Genomic DNA, 22233 nt, shown 5'->3' on the forward strand with positions numbered 1-22233 from the left:
TGAAAACGGAACAAGACGCAACTGACAAATGCTTTGAGTAGCACTGTTAGTCATGGGAAAACCCCTTAAATGTTAAAAGGACAAGATGATACATCGGACATTTAGACAGATTTTTTATTATGAACATAGGACTGACCTGAAGGAAAATGCTAAATCTGAATGCAGGTAATAAACTCGCTCACTCGATCTCTTTCTTAGAATACTCTTCTACATTTACAGGAAGCTTCAATGAACAATATCAACTGAGAACAAACAGTTTAGGTTGTGATACACATAACCGTTGGGTGAAGAGGTCATAGCCGTGTTTTATTGTGAATAAAACACAGCTACTGACCAATCAGAATCAAGGACAGGAACTAACCATTTTATAAGTAGACTTAAGTGGCCTTTTATTTTATTACTATTATATTATCTACATAATATATACATATTATATACAAGTATAGTTTATTAAATTACTTCAAAGATTTCAATCACACTACAAGTGCGCATTCAATAAAATCAAGCACACTTCTTTTTTCACAAGGGTTTAGTACAGTACAAATGAGGAGGAACGATGTTGCCATTTTATCAAAAGAGCCACAATATTTACAGTACACATTACCAAGTGTCAAGTGTAAGCAGTAGTGCACAAGCTAGAGCAAGAACAACAAGCTTGTACACATGAACACATACACATGCAAAACCTAGATTAACATTAACCTACTATGAATCTTTTTACATAGAATTAATGCTAAGCTGTATAACTATTAAACAAGGCATGATGTTTATTTTGCAATAAACAACTTAGACTCAGTGTTAATGTTTCACTAGATGTTCTGAAGATTATTCAAGCACAAAAACACCCTCAACCACAGCAAAAACGAAAATAAACCTGTAAAAATGGTGTTTTAACCACCTGACAATGACGCAAATGTTGGGAATTTGTAAGGGTGGGTAAGGGGATTCGGTGTATTTGGCCATTGGTACAGACCCCTTATTCGTTTTAACCCTTTTTCTTCTCTAATTTAGCCTCTTTCCCCAGTGTTTCTACCAAATTAAATGAGCAAAGCCTTGGTTCACTTGGCTGTCGGTCCAAATCAGCCTGTGTAAAGCTATTCCACTCACTTTTCTGCTTTCTCTCACACACTTTAGCAAACACTGGAGAAAAAAGCAGGCTGTGCCAGTTCAAGTAAATGAATTTGACACTGCTTATTTAGAGGAGAGAGAGAGAAATCAGCTAAAAGCAAAGCACTCTGGGGCAAATTCAGAACAGTTGTGCTATTTTTGCACAAATTGTCAGAACAAATTGAGTTCAGCACAGATTTTGTAGGCATGTTTGCACATTACCTGGTTTGCAAATTCCTTTAGTGAACTGGACACTAAAGCATGTGCAAATAAATGACGCTATCTGTGGGCGCAATTCATTCTTATTGAATTCCCCCTCTCTTTATTCAGCACAAACAAAGAGAAATCAAATTTCCCTGTCATTGTGGTGGAGATAATGTTCAGGTGCTAATTAGGCAGAGCAAGAAAATGATCACTGTGCTGCAGATAGATGCAGAGATTTGGCAGAGCGGCTGCATGATTTTAAAATGCTAAACACATTCAGTGCTGACAGATGAACAGTGACATGTTGCCACAGTTACAGGGAGCGTCCCAGATTACTCCTGACCTTTATCTCATTCCTTAACACATTTAGACCAGAACTGAACCACTGAACTGTGTTGACAACGGTCGGCCTAAAAATGCTTGCACTCTGCAAAAAGAGGCCCTCCTTACTGTAAATGTGTGTGTGACTGTCAGAACACAGTCAAGTGTATTTCCCCACACTTGTAGCAAAACTATAAGAGATTTCAAGTGAACAAGCCTGCAAAATGTCTTCCAAACTACTACTTTATCAAAACAAGATATGTGACCCGTGCTGTCAAAATGAGTCAAAATGAGTTCATTAAGCCCTCGTCTAGCGATCCCGATGTTCCAAATAGCATTTAAACATCTAAAAGTATCTTTATTTGCGTTTTCTGAGTGGAGTACCTTTCCTTTGTCCATGAAAAAATGCCGTTTTTCTCTGCTCGCTTCTGGACGACTGGCACTTACAAGTTTGGTATTGTTGTAAAACGCAATATTGTTGTCAATATTTATGTCTTAAGTGAACGTTTGGTTAACTGTTGGGGAAAAACATCTGATGTGTAACATTATATTAGATCCGTGTGATAGGTCTTAATACAGTATATAGGCTGTCTGTTTCATTAATGATAATCAAACAATTGTGAAAAAAGTTTAATATATATTTCTTCCTATAGATATGGGTTTTGACTTGGTTTGTGCCAAATTTGGTGGTATTACCAGGGATTTTAAGGTATTGTTGCTAGGTGATTTTGTTTTGTAACCTTCAGAAAACTTGAACTCGATTTTTCTCAAAATTGACTTTGCTGACTCTATTGACTTCAAACAGAGTATAGCTCAGTCATTTTTTGTTGGATTCCAACAAATCATACATAATTTTGAAGGTTTTTTTAAATAGAGAATGTGAAAATAACAATAACTATTTTTTTAAATTGTGACTCATTTTGCCAGTATGGGTCACATCTTACAAAAAATTCATTTAATACATTGTTTTACAGTAACAGAAGTAACAGTAACTATCTATATCTATATTTTGACAAATGGTGGAAACATGTTAATTTTGTGAGGGGTCGAACTGATCCAAAGCGACTTACGGTATATTCAAGACAGTGCTGGGGAAAAATACTTTTAAAGGTAATGCGTTACAATATTGCGTTACTCCCTAAAAAAGTAACTAATTGCGTTACTTAATTACTTTTTATGGAAAGTAATGTGTTACTTTTGCATTACGTTTTCTCATCTGGGCTGAGCTGTTTGTTTGTTTGTTTTTATAATAACAAAAAGTTTTATTTTTGGCAAATGTAAAGGCCCTTTCACACTAAAAGTAAAACGAATAAGCCTCAGGCTGAAGGAAATGCAAATTCATGCCTGTACAGTAGAGGGCGCAGCTCAAACAAGCAAGCCTTTCAGCTGTGCTGCAATTATGGAATACAGATGAATACGACACAGAAGAAAAAGTAAATGAGTAAATGTATTCTCAGATTTAGTCAAGAACTAGTCTAGAGTAACCATCATGTTTTCACAGCACAGACAACGCCTCTGCACTCCTGATTTCTCTCAACATGGGGACAGAAGAGGTGTCAGTCAATAAATGAGTAACAAAGTAACTTGCGTTATTTTTCATGCCAGTAAAGCACACTAAATTTAAACAGAGAGAGAAAGAGAGAGAAGGGGGAGGAGGAGAAAGGGTTGTCTTGGTGAGACAATGTTTATTAGATTAACAGGCTGAACATGCCTCTCAATGAGAGACCATATAACATAGATTGATAGAGATGCCGATAACTTTGCTGCCTGACATTGGAGCTCCGGTGAGAGGCCTCACTGTGCAGATAAAGGGATTAGCACACAGTATGAGAATAACTCCTGCCCTGCTCTCCGTCTGCTCTGCAGGGAAGGTACAAGTGTACCACCTTTGAAGGGATTAATCACAATACAGAGCATCAGTACTGCACACTCAGAGCTTCCTCCCTGTGAATATCATCATCATCTTAGTCACATATTACCTTTGAATGGAGCACGACCACACCCAATCACCAGTCCAGCTTACACACATCTCAGCCTATCAGGGAAGCTGCTGCAGGGCAATGAGCTTTTAATGCAGCAAATAAGAAACACACTGGACACATGACATGGGAGTATCATATTTCTTTATAAGAGCTCTTAAGTTCAGCAACGGCAAATGCATTTATTAAAAGCTGTCAGTAAACGCCTAAATGAAACCCCACCCCATCCCTTTAACATGCATTTATTCACCACAACTGATGACTTGTCTGGTTTCATGTACAAAGTGAGATGTGAAACTGTCCTTCTGTCAAGTGGTGTACTTTTCTTAAATATTCGCTCTAAAATAAGTGTTCATCTCTCACATGTTCTGAATACTTGTTTATCTTTTAGGGAGGTTTTTCTTGGCACTGTAATTCAGAGCTAACTAGCTGTATGACAATATTCGACTTTTGACTTGAACTGAAAATGAACAATAATAATATTTGAGGGGGACACGATTTACTTAATATAAAGACAATGTTAACTTAATAGAAAGTAAATATTTTTCCAGATAGCATTTTAATATTTAAAATAAATAAAAGCCAATTATTTGATTTTTAGAAACAACATATTGTCTTCATAATATCATTGTAAAATATTTTTAATATTATTGTAGGCCTTTATGTTTTAGGAAGGGCCGCTTTGCATCATATTTGGGGGTCTTTGAAATCAAAGTTTCAAAATCCTTGTTTTATAACAATGTGTTCATACCTAGTATTCATATACCAATGAATAATATTTCACCATCAATTCATCAAAATAACTGAAAAAATGCTTTCGTCCCTCCACCCTTCCTTGTGGTTTTCTTGAAATGCGAGCAGAGATGGTGTCTGCAGAATTGGGCTGCACCTCATGTGATTTATTTGAAGGTGGGGGAGGGGGAGCTCCTCAGAACAGTATCAGCCCCCTCTGTCTGATTTATTTGATTTAGTACACATGGAGTGGGGGTGCTGGTCAAACAAGTGTGTGTCTGTTGCGTGTTAGTGATTGTATGTGTGTGTAGACGGAGGTTTAGCACATAGCTCTCCTGGCGTTTACACTGACCTTTCCAACACACCATTTATCAGCAGAGCCACCACAGGGTAGGAATCCATATTGCTTTTGTTATGTCTCTTTCTCTCTATATCTCGTCACATCCTCTGCTTCCACAATATGTATCATCAAGCAATACCTTTTATCAGCCTGTAAAGATGGGAAATATGGAAGCTGTACGACCTCAGTGTGAAATAAAGGGTCATTTGAATGGTGAAAATGCACCAACACGGCCTGGTTGATATCATACTGTATATGCAATATACAATACTTTAACAAACATAAGTCACATCAGATTTAAGAAATTGGTGTCATTTTAATTTAATTTAATTTAATTGTTCCAATGTTCCAATATCATGTTGTTCCAAACCTGAATGATTTGCTTTCTTCAGGAACACAAAAGTAGATTTATTTGTTTTGTTTTTCCCATATAATGTTGTTGTTTTTGGACCCCATTTACTTTCATTGTATGGACAAAACTACTGAAAAAACATTTTTCAAAAAATATATATTTTTTGTGTTCTGCAGAACGAAAGTCATACAGGTCTGGAACGACAAGAGTGAATTATGACAGAATTTTTATTTTTGAGAACTCTGCACTTCTAAAAATTCATTGGGTTTCCACTTAGAACCCTAGGGTTCTTGACTGTTTATGCCAAAAAGGTTCTATATAAGAAGAAATGTCTTAAATTATTGCATAATATGTTCATGTTTAATGGGTTATTTAAATTTTTTCTAGTGATAAAGTATGTTTACGAGCTGTTTAACTCATAACATTTAATCAAAATAGAAAAAATTAATTAAAACAAAATTAATTCAAATTAAATCCATAAAATTATCCCATGATGGGAACCCCCAAAAGGTTCTATGAAGCGCCTTAAAGAACCCTTTAAGGTTCTATATAGAACTTTTTCTTCTAAGAGGGCCCTCTACTGCTATACTGGTCTACCAGAACAATGTATTGTATTAGTACTATTTTCATTAAGTCCCCCTGAAATCAAAATGTAAGTTTTTTAGCTTTTTAGTATGAATATGTTAGCCTTAAGGTTATGAATAAGCTGGTTTGTTCCAAAACAATGACAAAATTTGCATTTAGGAGATATAAACATTCCAAACTTATTCCGTGTCCTTACCAGAAGCAACGCGACGCCGCGCCAAGCGATAAAATGTATCTTTTCCATGTTAATCAGAGTTTTTGGCTTAACCAGCCGCGACAGCGACATGCAAATATTCTATTTTAGAAACGGTTTTTATTTCTCCGCGACATCGCGGCTGGAACAGCAACACAAAGTATGGCAATGATAATATCAGGTACTGTTTATGTGCTTTATTTAATGTTAAAAGCGTCGTGAGTTTGAATATCATTCTGTGTTCCCAGCTTTTTAGCTGTAATGAAAACAACACTGGCTAATTCACCTCAGATCTTGAAAATAAATAAATGGGCACAACAACGTTCAAACTGTCAACTCAATGCGAACAAACAAGTGTATTCTATGACAAAGATTGTTTCAGTCATTCTGAATGTACTTTAAATAATGTTTAAATTGTGTAATATTTATTAATTTTACTATGTACTTGCCCATTTCATTGTGTCCGCTGTGCTCTTGCCAAGAGAGCCCGCCCACACTCTCTTCTGATTGGCTGTGGTTTTTGATTGATTTTATCGCTTCTCATTTTCGCGTCGCGTCTAGTGTGGACAGTCAAATTGCTCATCGCTGGAATCTTATCGCATCGCGTTTGGTTAGGACACGGTGTTAGTCTCTCACTTCCGCTCACGGATTACGGATTTTCATGACATCACATCACACTTCTCATCAAATCTTCTGTCTAATCAAATACTCTCTAGAATCTGAAGTCCTGCCCCTCCTACACTACAAACAGACACTGAAGCTGTGGCTGAAATCGATCATTTGTTCACACATTTACTAGTTTCTACATGGTGAATGGCACATATTGCACTATATAATAGAAAATAGGGAACGATTCAGACAGTGTAAATATGCTTTCCATTTACGTGAATGAAGTCCGTTTTCGCGTTAGTGTCACGTGAACCGCCGTAGCGCGAGCACAGTCTACTCTGGCCCAGAGACACAAGAGCGCAGAGCGGATCATATCCGCGGACTGCGAGTCGGCTCAGAACACGTAAGGTATCAGACCCATTTAAATTATGCACAGAATGCTGTATTTTAAAGTGATATAGAGGAGATTAGGAGGACAAACAGTTAGAGATTAGAAGGAAACTGAGATTTTACTGAGATTAACGGCTCTGGCCGAGCTGTGGTATAAACGAAACGCTATTGGCTATTTTAAAAAAGGGGCGGAGCTGTTCGATATGTCCCACCCTGTCTTCCTGTTTTAGTTGAAATTACGTCAACATATTGAATAATGCTGCACGATCCATGGCAATTCACTGGGCCTTTAAGTGGATTTTCTCAGCAAATATTAATTAATTTGATTAATTAATCAGCATATCATGTAATTAGCTCCATTAAAATTTTTATTTTGATTAACAGCCTTAGTAATTTTTCATATCATTGGGCTCATAATCCAGATATCAAAAAGCATCCGTTTGAAAAAGCAGATATGATAGTAAATGACTCAAAAAAGGGTTTGAATCCATAATATGGAGCGATTCGGCTGAGCTGAGTCGACTGTGATGTCTGGTAACAGAATAGAAATGAACCAATTAAAGCGACTGCCTGCCCTACAGAGCTCAGTCTGAGCAGGAGAATACATTAGCAAGCTGTGAAGCTGTATCTGCAGACATGTTTGACACTTTTAGGTGCTCAGTTGGCTGAAGTCAATGCCACAGATTTGAAAGCAGTCGATTATCTAGCAGAAAGCACGACTATCTGCAGGGGAGGGTCTTTACCACTCGTCTCTGCCTCTCTTTGGTGCTACAATGTGTACATGCATGTTGATTCAGACTGGTACAGCAGCTACAAAAAAAACAGTTTAGCTTCTTCAATTTAATTAGGAGTTTGCAGATCCCGATGTACTTGTTAATATAAGAATTTAAATATGAAATAATATAAAAGATTTTTAAACATTAATAAATAAAGCCATTTCTTCCCATCCTCAAGGCAAGTTTTGTTTTATTTCCTTGTCTAAATGAAAGTAATTAATGATAAATAAACATGCATGTGTAATTGATGTGTAATTGCATTCTCTTGAGAGCTTCTGCTGCTTTCACGTCATGTCAGAATTACCATAATTACAGTTTTCAACTTGTAAAAACCATTAAAGTCCTAATTACAAGTTTCTTATCTCACTTGAGCGTTGTGACTTGATGTAAAAACAACCAAAATGGCAACAGCTTTAACAATTAGCTCTATACTGTGCATATTTTCTTGATAAGACATTTTATTACAGCCAGTGTTACTTAGTTTGTTTGTTCTTATATTTTTAGCAATAAGATATCGAGGTGAGTTTAGAGTGTTTAGAAGTGTTTTGCTGTCATCAATAATAAAGCTGCAACTCTTCATTGCCATAGAAACAAATAATTTCTGAGTTCAAGGATGTGAACAGCTCTCAGTAGAATCTCAGAGTTGCAACCTAAAAATTACAGTAATTCTGATTACATGAACATATTTGTGCAGTGTGCGCATTTCATAAGATCAATTCCAATTTGAAGCTTAAAGCGGTAGTTCACCCAAAAATGAAAATTCTGTCATCAATTTACTCACCCTCAAGTTGTTACAAGCCTGTATGAATTGAATGTTGGTAACAAAACACTTGATGGACCCCATTGACTTCCATAGTATATATATTTTTTTTTTTTCTACAAATGGAAGTCAATGGCTTCTATTAACTGTTTGGTTACCAACATTCTTCACTCTATCTTCTTTTGTGTTCAGCAGAAGAAAGAAACCCATACTGGTTTGGAACAACCTGAGGGTGAGTAAATAATGACAGAATTTTCATTTTTGGGAGAACTATCCTTTTAATGTGACATATAAACGTGAACATCAACCCGATCACTTTATTTAGCATTCATGTAAACAGTATGTTGGGATTCATTGATTAAAACAAAAGGTGTCAATGTAAATGTAGACACTGACAGAATATTTTGAATTCAAAACTTAATTGACAGCAGTGACATCAATAGTTACATAGGCTACTGAATTTTGAGGCCCTGTTTACACTAGTGTGATTTTGTTTTAAAACGGCGTCTTGACACTGAAAACGATCCTCATCTACACTGGCGTTTCCACACCGTTTCGGAAACAATCTCCGTCTACACTACACAGCCGAAAATGCGTGTCACATGACTGTTCATGCACACTGGGCATGCGCGTACAAGTGTAAACAGTTGCCTCTTGCGCATGTAGGCAGCTGCAGTATTTAAAAAAATGCTAAGTTTAACTGCACAATGACTGCTAAAAATGACAACAAAGCCAGCAAAGATTGCAGTTCAATCTCTATGTTATTGTTTACACAGTTGTCAAGGATACGGGGCAGCCATGCCAGCGTTTTCGAAAGTCTCCGTTTTCGAGGTCGAAAACGCTGGCGTAGTGTATAACCATAGCAAAACTTATGCGTTTTAAAATGAAAACTCTTCTTATTCTGCCTTGCCTTGCAAGCACTGGTACTTCTTTTATGAAATGTAGTTGGTACATTACTAATCAGGCTAGTGTTAATCTACTCCACACCTATGGGTCAAAAGCCCCATAGCTCTTCGCATCCTCTCTTACTGTTTATACTGAAATCTGGCTTGAAAGGTTTTGAAAAACCACCTTCCATTAGCAACAATTACATCTCAATTGACTGCCTTAATTTCTCCTATCAGAGCATTAATTCCCTAGATACTTAAATCCAAAGAAGTAAAGCTCACTTACACACACACACACACATCCATACACACCCTCTCTCACCATTCTTCAACGCTGACATATTGCCCATCATGTCTGTCTGGCTTTCTGCCTGATCACTCTATCAGGATGTAATTTGAGCAGCCGTTCAAAGCCCACGTCGTTAGCATGAAATATGATGAAGCACCCGAGTCCCAGCGCACTGTCCGGCAGCTCGCTTTTCATATTTCCCTCAAACCTACGGGGTCATTAATAATTCGGTTAAAATGGTTCTATAATGGCTATCATATTTTTTCTTCTCACAAGCTGGAAAACCTTATATCCACTACGGGGCCCTGACCTCAATCCTGTATAGACAACAACCATCTGAACGCTGGGCTAACGAGAAATCAAGTAAATACTGAATAAGCAGACTTAAGGCCAGTTCACACCAAGAACGATAACGATAAACTATACTAGAATCCACTCCAGTGGAGGATATCGTTCTATTTATTCTAAGTGAATGCTGATTTAAATGCTCGAGCTCGTTAAAGTCAGGTGGATTCTGATTGGTCAATGTGTTTCTATCGTTCATCAGCTGGAAAATAAAATAGTTCTGAAATTGATTCAGTATCGTTCCTCTCTGTTGTTATCGCTATAGCTGTGGTGTGGTCTCTGCTATTCTTTTAAAAGGTGGGAAATGTGTAATTCGCCCAAAAATAAAAATGATATATTTTTTAGATAGAGAGACAGTTCATATTTTTCATTATATAAATAATATAATATAATATAATATAATATAATATAATATAATATAATATAATATAATATAACTTTAAAAGGGTGGGAAATGTGTAACTCACCCAAAAATAAAAAAATTCTATAATTTTTAGATAGAAAGACAGTTCATATTTTTCCTTATGTAAATATTATAATATTATTATAATATAATATAATATAATATAATATAATATAATATAATATCATTTTTTAAAGAGAGGGGAAATTCTGTCATTTTTGGGTAAATTATCCTTTTGAGAGCACATGCAGTAAGAATTAGGAAGAGATTGCATTTCTTTCCTACACTGCCTGAAATGCTAGAAAAGCAATATTTTATAATCCTTTGTGAGCAAATGCAGTATTTCTACCTGTGACACAAGACTGTACGCCATTGTCTGGTGTTCACATACTCAGGACTGTATTCTCCGAAATCTCTCCCCATATATCAGGGTCCCGCTGGAGTTGACAAACAGGATGATGGATTAGTTCCTCTCTGAGCCTTTGCAGTAAAGTACAGCCCCTCATAATTAAAGAGAGAGCAAATCCAGTCCTAATGCCACACCACCAGGAGGTATTTCTAGGGACTCTTTCAAGGCTAGTGCCTTGGCCCTGAAACCCTCAAGGGCCTTAAATAAACCAGACAGAGCAAAAGGCCACAGGAAATGTGTAAGTTCAGCGGCATAGAAAGAATCCAGCCTAAAAATACAGGAATAACAAAGGAATATGGATCGATCTTCTCAATGGCATTAGAGGAATGTGGCCCTCTGGAGACCTCGGATGATGAACTGGAGGTTTATGATCTCAGATGCATGTATGTAAGCTAAATGCAAATCTCTGGTGGATTAACATGCTGTTGCATCTGCTTGAACACAGAAACAAGTAATAGTACAAGTGAAGTGAAAAATGTATATAAGCCGCCTGCTTCCGCCTTCCTTCAAAGGCCTCGCTACTCATCTGTGGCAGGATTGTGAGACGAATGATAGCATTGTACTTATACTTGACATTCTGCTTGGGACAATGAATTTTCTAGGTCAATAAGAGATTAGGATAGTGTCTCAGAGCTGGGATGAATGAGGTCTCAAACGGGTCAAACTCTTAGAGTCACTGTCACCAAAGGAAAGATACAACCGATCTGGTACATTGAGAACATGGCTGCAGTTAAAAAAAAAAGAACTACTTCCCCTTTTCTTATGTGGTTTTGAACTGTTTGTGGTTCATTTTAAAAAACTTTATCAACTTTTTCTCAAATTGTAACTTGCAATCAGGAGAAAGAACAAGTATGCTTTGAACGAAAAAAAAAAAAAAACCTTTCTATTGCACAAAAATCTTGGTCAAAAAATAAAGTGCTTAAATTAAAGTGCTTCTTTTCACTATTTTCACTAGAGATTATGAGCCTGTTACACACTGTAAACCCTAACACTCAAAATATTTAATTGGTTTGAGTAGGGCAAACTCAAATTAAACAAATTAGTTCAATCAAATTAACTTTTATGAGTATTTAGAACTTTCTTTTTCTTTTGAGTTGACAAAACTGACACATTTTAAGTAATCTGAATTGTTTCACTGTTTTGTGTTTTATGAACTTGTTTCTTTTAATTTAGAGAAACTTAAATTTACCCGAAACTGGGCTGTTTCCCAGCATGCTTTGCCATGGCACTCGACAGGGAGATTAAATACTAAAATTAAGTGTTATATGATGTTTTTGTGCAAGATTAATGTTAAGTGGGAGATTTAGTAGTGTTTAATGCTTTGCTAATTTATAAGAGTTTCTGTTATGTTTTTTTTTTTTTTTTTTGATGGGGTTACTATCATGGAGCAGTAAAAATATGTAAGTACAAAATTGAAATCTGACAGTTCTGCTTACTTAAACTTTGAATTTCTTAACATAAAAAATTGATGTAGCCGATTACCTCAACCTGAATCATTTTTGCCAACTGATTTGGGTTCACAGTGCAGTAAATAATCATCCACATCCATTATGGCAAAGCTCTACTGAATGAAGTGGAGTTTCACAATTCAGCAAAGGGATTCATTCCCTGAAACAGCAGCTGCTCATCAGGTCCTCAGAGTGGAAATGGTCATATGTATTTACAAAATCACTGTGATGCACTGTTATTTGTTTTTTAGACGTTACCAGGATTATAACATTTTGAGGAACCAAACAGGCCATTTGGGTGTACATTTTAAAAAAAAGAAGAAGAAAAAAAAAAAGATGATGAATACATTTTTATAGATTTGCATTTAGTGCACACAGTCAAAGGCTGTAAAAGCAAATGTTTACTTCAAAAGTAATGTATTAACCTTTTTTTCTTTTAGGACTTTTAATTTAACAAAAAGTGACACCCCAAAGGTACACCCCACTGCTTTATGAGTGCACAAATCAAGACCATGTGAGGTTTGTTTTTGACAGAAAATCATTAAAAAAGTCATAAAAATCCTACACCTGCCAACCAGCACTAAATGGGCGCTTTTGATGTGGGAGAGCGAGTATGCGACAAGAAAGAATGAGAGAGAAGAGGGAAAGAGAGAATGAGGAAGGGAGAGAGAGTGAAACTCTTCTTTCTGCTGAGCAAGTCATCTTTAGACCTTCGGAAGTGGCCTAGCGTTTTTGTGTAAAGACAAAAAGGAAAATGCTATTTCTCAGAAGATGCTCTTTCTTTGCTCAAGAGACTAAAAGTCCTTAGGGGAAATAAAAATAGACACAAGTGAGACAGTTGCTGACACGATAAGAGTGCAGAGATATCTTCTGAAACTCTCTGTGGAGACAGGTGTGAAGGATCTGTTTTCTCAGGAGAACTGACTTTTTTTTCTGCAGGGAGAGACTGAGTCACACCATGATCTGAAAGATATACACTACCATTCAAAAGTTTGGGGTCAGTAAGATTTTTTGGAAAGAAATTAATACTTTTATTAAGCAAGGATGCATCAAATTGATCAAAAGTAAAGGTTAAGGCATTTATAATGTTACAAAAGATTCCTATTTCAAATATATGCTGTTCTTTTGAGCTTTCTATTCATCAAAGAATTCTGAAAAAAATGTGTCAGTTTTTTCTACAGAAATATTAACTCTTTCCATGCCAGAGTTTTCAAAGAAAGAACAGAGCCTCTGCTTTAAATTATTCTAGCTCCATGCATTCTTTTTTTAATCAACACTTGAATGTGGATAAGTTTCATAAAAAAAGCAACATTTTAAACAAAAAGCTGAGAAAATTATGTTTTTGTCAAAGACTGGGCCCTATCATACACCTGGCATAATGTGGCGGCAGGTGTGACGCAAATGTTTTTGCTAGTTTCAGCCCGACGCAGTTATCATTTTCATGTCCTGCGCCACATTGTTTAAATAGTAATTAAATAGCAATTTGCACCCATTTGTGCGCCCATGGGCATGCTGGTCTGAAAGCGAGGTGTGTTCAGGCGCATTGTTTGCGCGTTACTATTGAAGCAACTGAAATAGACTGCGTCAATGGCACAATTTTATTTTTTTTGTTATCTAAAGAGCGCGTTAGTAATATGCGCCTATAGGCGGGTGCACAACGCGCGTAACCCTAAGCAGTACACAAACATGCCAAATATCAAAAATAAAAGGATTACAATGTAAAAGATTATTATTGTGTGCTTAAAGATTAAAATGCTTTGGTGGAATCCGGCACTTTAACCTCGCGCACGAGCAGATCCGTTTCCTCGCTAGAGAGTTCAGTTTTTCCGCTTGCAAATTCCGCCATGTAAATAGCGAATCCGCCAATGGTGTGAGCGCAACTGTCTTTTAAAGGGAATGGGAGAGGTTTATTGCACGTTGCGCCCACAACACACCTATTACTCATTAAAAGAATAGGGACTACCCTTTTAGACCATGCGCCGGGCACGCCAACCATTTTTCCTGTCTTTAAACCAGCAAAAGTGGATTCGGACCCCTAAGGACTTTTAGTCTCTTGACCCCGTGTACTTGTGCCATGCGCTTTAGACCATACGCTTATATTGTTAAAATAGGGCCCTAAGTCTGGATTGGAATGACGATCAAAACATAGATGGAGTAGATCAAGTCCATCAACACCCCCAAAGCTTGCACAGTCCTATATCTCGTCCTGGGGTCAACATTTCATTCAGTAATGTAACGCAGTTTTGATTTATATGCTGTTTAATGTTTGATGATTGCATTATTTTACATGTGCATAAGCAATGCTTCTATTGCTTGTTTCTGCTTCTTTGCCTGTGTTTTGATCTGAAGATTCTGTACTCTTTCAGAAGATGTGTAATAGCGCCCCCTACCGTATAACAGTGAAAACATGGATTGCTGGAAAATTCTGTCAATGGCGGGGAAAGAGTTAAGCAGCACAACTGTTTTCAACATTCATAATAATAAGAAATGTTTCTTGAGCACCAAATCGGCATATTAGAATGATTTCTGAAGGATCGTGTGACACTGAAGACTGGAGTAATGATGCTGAAAATTCAGCTTTGCATTACAGGAATTAAAATAGAAAACAGCTGTTTTAGGTTCTGAGAATATTTCACAATATTACTGTATTAATGTATAAAACATATAAAAAACAGTAGTGTACTAAAATACACCATGCACACAATAACTATTAGTTGACTTTAAATCCAATGAAAAACAGCTAACATAAAACCCCACACTAACAGTTGCAAATTTTGAGGCTGTGTCATCTCTGAGTTTGCATTCCATTCTATTCTATTCACATTCTTGAGTCTGAGACTCTATTTTAAAACCTACTGTAGCAAGCAGCCTTGCTGCCTTAATGAATTCATAGACAGCTGTCTTCTTAGGCAATATGAATATCCTAACTGAAATGAACCTTTGAAACACCCTCTCGCGAATCTCACAAGATTCCCGACTCCAACCAAGCCTGATGCTGCAATATGCATATAAAAAGTCAATTTTTAATTTAATTTGTCTGTTTTTTTAATTGATAGTTTTTGCCTTTTCAGTAAATGTTGCCTCATTTGGCTAAAACAAGTTATCTTAGAAGCAGCATAATTGTTTCTCATTAGAACAGCTTCTTTTTAATGTGTTCCTTTCTTTTTACAATCTTGTATTTGTCACAGCTGTTCAGACAGTCCATCTCTCTCTCTTTCTCTCTGAGTGGTTGGTTTGTAAAGATGACAGTACACAAAAGACCTTTAATGGAGTTACGACACAGGGCATCAAAGCCGTGATACTATAATCACTAGTGATGGACTCCGGCTGCCGATGTAATTCTCTCTCCCGTCTGTCCTGTCCTCAGAGGGGACGGACTGTTCGGTATGACAGCCACTTTATCTCTAACATACACTACACGGTAAATTAAGCTTCAAGTAAAACAGTTTGACTGAGCCTTGAATGGATGTTGCAACACAACATACCTCTGTGAATTGGATGAGTGAGAATACACTAAACTGTTACAATAAACTGTTTTCAACATTGATAATAATAAGTAATGTTTCTAGAGCAGCAAATCGGCATATTAGAATGATTTCTGGAGGATCATGTGACACTGAAGACTAGAGTAATGATCATAGGAATATATTACATTTGAAAATATATTAAAATAGAAAACAGTTATTTTAAATTTTAATAATATTTCACAATATTGCTGTTTTTACTGTATTTGTGATTAAATAAATGCATCCCGGGTGAGCATAAGAGACTTCTTTTATAAACATTAAAAAATCTTACCAACCCCAAACCTTTGAACAGTAGTATATGTGATTACCTTTTCAAACAATTGTGGTTGGCATGTAGAAGTATGTATACTGAATGGCCACGGCCCATTTCAAAAATCCACATCTGTGTCCAATCACAATGTCAGGATTGATACAGACAAACATATAGCACACTATGGGTGGGCAACTCTGCTCATTTCTTATTATTCTCCCATAATCCTTAGCTTTACATTCATCACATCTGCCAGCATTATCCCTATAGTGTGGGCGAAAAGAAAACTTCAGAGAGACCAAATCAACACATGTGGCCTGATCATTCACAAGCACATCACAGTTTCAAAATATTTCCCTTTTCATGTAAATGTAAACTTGTCTTCTCATAAAAATGCTGAAGTGGATATGGAAACTTCCGCTATAGCCACAAAAAAGAGAAGATCGCTTTACAGTGCTCGCCAAATATTCTAAAATATGTAACATTTCCAGCCTACAATAACATAACATTTCAAACGACAGTTTATTTAGGTAAAAATTTACCAAAATTTCCCTCTCGCCTTTGGCTGAAATCCTGCACTTGGGCAATTTTTCTGGGAGATGAGTACTGTCGGGAATGCTAACTGTGGGATTAAAGGCCAATACAGACTCTAAGTGCCCATCTGGCAGACAACAGGCACCTCTCTGCCCAACTCCACTGCTATGTATTAAAATACAGAAAGCTCGGGTCATGGCACCAAAAAACGCTGCATCCTCCCTAAATCCCAGCACAGACAGGCTAAGTAATTAGTGAGATCAAAACAGAAAGCTATAAATAAACAGACAATGGTCCAAGTGTGTTAGTGTGAGACATTAGCAGCCGATGAATCACACTAAAATATTGTCAAAGCGAATATAAAAGAACTTTATAGCATCTGAGTCACCTTGCAGCAACGCATATTTATTTTCCCGCCCATTTTAAAAGGTAATATTCACACAGTCCACCCAAGCAAATCAGTGTTGCGAACAAGAAACTTAGGTGTTTTGGTGTTGAATCTGCAGAATATATAGCGAAAATCTACTATAAAACTATTTAAGAGCATAATTTATAGCAAGCTAAGTCAAATAAGTGGCCAATATGCTGTACAAATACTGGAGGGAATTGATGGACGTTATACATGCAGTTTCTATTCAGTAAATCTGACTGAATTTAGATGATTTAAGCAGTTCATAGCTACTCCATGGGGTTTGGGTTCCATTTTAGGTAGATTAATTATCATTTGGACGTAAATGTGCCTCTCCTTTATGTGTAAATTAGACTTCACTATTATCAAGTTTGTAAAAGTTCACCATGGCCAACTTTTTATAATTTTCTGGCCGTTATTAAGGGAAATATTCAATTTGGTATTGAATAAATAAATATTCAATTTAATTTTAATTATAGTTCGGGTATTGCTCGGGTGCTTTGCTTTCGTGAGTATGCGGTGTGAAATGAATTTATTCTAGAATATTTTAGTTGAAAAGATGGAGAACTGTGTGTGAAGTGAAGAAACAAAGCAAGTGTAATGTGAGAGATCTTAGCAGCAGTCCAAACCATAAAGACTCATTCACAGTTTTGGAGGGAACATGAAGCATCTGTTTTGATGGTCTGTGCCTCTTTCTGGCCTCCCAGCTCTCACTGAGATTCGGTCGCAAAGTCACTCTCCAGAACGTTCTGTAGCAATTATTTCTGCTCAGCGGCGGTTAAACGGCAGGAACAGTTGGGGTGGAAGTTTGATGTCTTGGGGGAGTGTGTGTTATTGTATGTATACGTGTGATTTAGGGTCCTACAGTCCCTACCAATGACAAATGAGGGTCAGGATGAAAAAAAATGACATTTATGACTTTTACAGGTCTCACAGAAACCGTGGCAGACAGGTTAGCTAAAGATTTACTTGCCTGTGTTCTTTAAGTACTTTTTCTTCACTTACAAACCACAAGTTCTTATAGTACTGGCATCCTGCCTAGAAGGAGCCCGGGCGATGAAAAGAGACACTCTCAAATTACCTGTCACATATTTGGAGGGATGAGATTGAAAATGAAAGGGGAAATGAAAGAGAAACACTTCAGCCCCATCAGCAGGAATCTGTTGAAATTTGAGGGCTGCCTGAAGTCAACATGATTTCAAAATGGACCCTAGTTACTTTCTTAATAGGCATTCCTGGTCTTATTATGCACAATCCATCATTGTATATTCTTCCAAAGAAAAGAAAAAAAAGCATGTCTTTGTAAAGTAACCACTTTCTCTGTCTCTAAAACGACTTTTCCTGGCAACATTGAGGCTGCAGGCTACTGGTTAATGTGACCAGCTATTTAAACAGCAAAAATGACTTTATTTTAAAGAGTGATTAATTGAGTAAATGACTTTTTAAATGAGTTTTAATCAATCTTTTTAACTGGTTTTCCAGTAAAAAATATCCAAAAGTCCTTAAATATTAAGATATTTCACCATTAAGTGTATGAATTGAATTTTTGTTCATTGGTTTATGCTTAAAACTTGTATTATTCTCTAAAGTGCTCACAGAGAATCTGGTTTCACTCCAAAACATGACATTATGGAAGAAAAATAGGTTTTGTTGTCTTAATATTGTGGCTTTAAATTGCGGTTAGTCTTATTGTCTAAAATTCAAACTCAACACTATTCTGGATGGGCCACTTTTAATGCATAAATCCATTATGCATAAAAACCACTGCTGATTTTGTCAAGTGAGTTGATGACCTCTTGATAAATCCATCACAAAATCATTTAAAGCAAGCTACAGATGAATATGTTGAACAATGTCTTACACAACATGTTTCTTACTAAATAACCCTCCGGTCTCTCTCAGTCATCTCCTGGTGTGTGATTATCGTTGGGATTTCCCCTTCATACATCCTGAATCACTCTCAGCACAGCAGTCCGCTCCTTTTTTTACTTGCCCTTGATTTCTTCCTGCTACCACCATTTGTTCTCCATTTGCTGCCACATATTCAAAAAAAAAAAAAAAAAAGCCCTGAGTCACATGCCTCCCCCTCCCCTCATTCTTCCTTTCTCTGTCTCTAAATGTTTCTTTTAAATTACCTGTCAAATATCAAACTTCACATGAGGTAGTGTGGATTAAAAGAAGGCCAGAAACATCCTGATTTGAAGTTCTCATTTGATTAGGGCAAACAGTTCTCAGGTTTTCTTCTGCTTTTTCTTCTGTTCTGCATGAGCGTTTGCTAAAGTGCTCAGTCCTCTATGGGACTCAGTTGCATTCAAAGTGGCGCTTTCACAGGATTTCACCAGTATAAGGGTTTACTGAGTCTGGTGTGGAAGATCTTGACTGGTCTGCATAAAGCACGGACTCTAAAATCGCAAATTTTAAAAGAAATATATGAAATAACATTTGAAATTGATAACTCCACAAAGTCTTTTGAGTCATAAAAATGCAATGTTTGAGCAATAAAATTTTCCTCTAGGCAAAACTGCTCAACTTTGAGATCAGAATCATCTGGAGGACATTGTAAGATTTTTTAAATGCTTGTTTTAAGCATTAATGAACAAAAATTTGTGATATTTATTACCTTACATAATTTTAATTCTCAAGTAAATTTATATTGTTTTGAGGAGATTTAGATTTTGATAGAACGCTGATTAAATTTTGCCTAACCATATATCTTAGCTTTGGCTTCTTCAAGCTTTCTCACTTCTAAATGATCATCTCCAAGCTTAAAATAGAGAATTCCAATAGCTGTGGAATATGAGAAATTGATTTGATCAAAAATTCAGTGCTGGAGTTTTCTCTAAAAACTGTATTTTTTTAGTGTCTCTGACAAGACAACGGTGAGACAGACCACAGCAATGAGCCTTATACTAGTCTGGTCTGCTAAAAGATGCAGTATTCATTCAAATCCAGCAACATAAGGAGGGCACCTGCAGCTCTTTTCAGGCCATATGTGTCTATGAGAGAGAGCTGCTCCATTAAGGCAATCGCTGACAAACACTGCTATCATTTGGATAGATTATCCTGCCATACAAGCATACGGGACCCACAGAGAGAGAGAGAAATTAATTGAAGAGCGTTATAGATTATTACTCATTCACATAATCACATTGGTATGAATTAGCATAATCCTCAGCACTATTCCTTTAGCATGACTGGTAATTATTTTGGTGAGCGGATACTATGAAGGCATCAAAAACGGGGGCCATTATCATTGTAATAATGTCTGTAGACCAATGGTTGTCACACTAATCAGCGCTCACACACACATACACAAAAACACAATGAAAGACCCCTTTTCCTGGAGGGAATCCCCCCACTCACAAACCGTGCACATTCCTAGGAACCTCAAGACTGAAAAGTGGGACTGGGAACATGTTTCTGATAATAATACAACTATTTAAGAAAGCATTCCTTCAGTTCGTACCAAAACTAATGCATGACAGTGCTTTCAGTCACATGGTCTTTCAGAGGGGGCTCTTATGCCAAGCCTGATTCACAATGGAAGCCCCAAGCTATTGTCCGAGACTGAGTGAAACACATTTCCATATTGTCTTGGCCTGGCAAGCCACCAGCCGCTGGTTTTTCCACTGCTTACAAACACTTTCTTTGAATAGACTTAATGTCCTACTTGCTTTGTCGGAAAACAGCCCCAGAGATGGGCACAGTGGCAACAAATAATGGAATAACATGGGTAATGGCCCTAATCGCATCATTTTACCATGCTGTTGTGCTCTCATTACTTATTTGCTTTGACATACACTGCTGAAAGCAAAGAGATGAGGGAAATTCAATGATCTGGCTTATTCATATTACAGGACCATTAGAGCAAGTGATGTTATTGTGCTGTCCGGTTTCATCCTGGTTAGGGTTCAGGCAACTCAAAAAAACTCTTATTGCTTAAAGGGTTAGTTCACCCAAAAATGAAAATCATATCATTAAACACTCATGTCGTTCCACATCCGTAAGACCTTCGTTGATCTTCGGAACACAAATTAAGATATTTTTGATCAAATCCGATGGCTCAGTGAGGCCTGCATCGCCAGCAATAACACTCTCTTTTTCAGATGCCCAGAAAGCTACTGAAAATATTTTTAAAACAGTTCATGTGACAATAGTTGTTCAACCTTAATATTATAAAGCGACGAGAATACTTTTTGTGCTCCAAATAAACAAAATAGCGACTTTATTCCACAATATCTAGTGAATGGCGATTTCAAAACACTGCTTCATGAAGCTTTGAAGCTTTACAAATCATTTGTTTCGAATCAGTGATTCGGAGCGCGTATCAAACTGCCAAAGTCACGTGAACTATTGAAGTTTCAAAACACTTATGATGTAATGAAGCCTCATTTACTGAAATCATGCGATTTTGGCAAACAAATGATTCATAAAGATTCAAAGCTTCATGAAGCAGTGTTTTGAAATCGCCCTTCACTAGATATTGTGGAATAAAGTCGCTATTTTGTTATTTTTGACGCACAAAAAGTATTCTCGTCGCTTTATAATATTAAGGTTGAAACATTGTAGTAACACAAACTGTTTTAAATATGTTTTTAGAAGGTTTCTGGGCATTGAAAAAGGGAGTGTTATTGCTGGCGATGCAGGCCTCACTGATCCATCAGATTTGATCAAAAATATCTTAATTTGTGTTCTGAAGATGAACGAAGGTCTTACGGGTGTGGAACGACATGAAGGTGAGTAACAAATGACATAAGTTTCATTTTTGGGTGAACTAACCCTTTAACTTAGAAAAAGTTTAAGGCATCATTGGCATGTTACCAATCAATAAGAAGCATAATTATGCCTCATTTTGTCTAAATTCTAAAGCAGCATCGCATGTACCCTTTGAGGAGAAGACAATCGCAGAATGCATTGCAATGGTGGACAGATGAAATGTACTAATTTTTTAATTCAGTACTGACAAATATTGATAAAAAAACTCATCTAATGAAAAAATTACCATGGACCATGTCACCCAATACTGCATTTATTTGATCAAAAATACAGTAAAAAATGTGCAGTAATAATGTGAAATATTATTACAATTTTAAATAATCGTTTTCTATTTGAATATATTTTCAAGTATAATTTATTCCTGTGATGGCAAAGCTGAATTTTCAGCATAATTACTCCAGTCTTCAGTGTCACATGATCCTTCAGAAATCATTCTCATATGCTGCTTTGCTGCTCAAGATTATCAATAGTGCTGAAAACAGTTGTGCTGCTTAATATTTTTGTGGAATGAAAAGTTCTTTTATGAATAGAAAGTTCAAAAGAACAGCATTCATTTGAAAACATAATAAATGTCTTTATTGGCACATTTGATCAATTTAATCTGTCCT

At 36.6% G+C, this 22233-nt stretch overlaps 1 protein-coding gene across 2 annotated transcripts in view; it reads right to left on the reverse strand.

Moving 5' to 3' along the window:
* The window catches only part of pag1 (phosphoprotein membrane anchor with glycosphingolipid microdomains 1), a 55372-nt gene that overhangs the window by 22219 nt on the left and 10920 nt on the right, over positions 1–22233 (reverse strand). The window contains exon 2 of one of the 2 annotated variants that reach the window (XM_051872476.1): positions 4696–4833. The exons of the other annotated variant lie outside the window; for it this stretch is intronic. The gene's annotated coding sequence lies outside the window, so the exon portion shown is untranslated. The remainder of the gene's footprint in view (positions 1–4695; positions 4834–22233) is intronic. 2 annotated transcript variants of the gene reach the window in all.

This window comes from Ctenopharyngodon idella, chromosome 19, assembly GCF_019924925.1.
Source record: "Ctenopharyngodon idella isolate HZGC_01 chromosome 19, HZGC01, whole genome shotgun sequence".
NCBI lineage: Eukaryota > Metazoa > Chordata > Actinopteri > Cypriniformes > Xenocyprididae > Ctenopharyngodon > Ctenopharyngodon idella.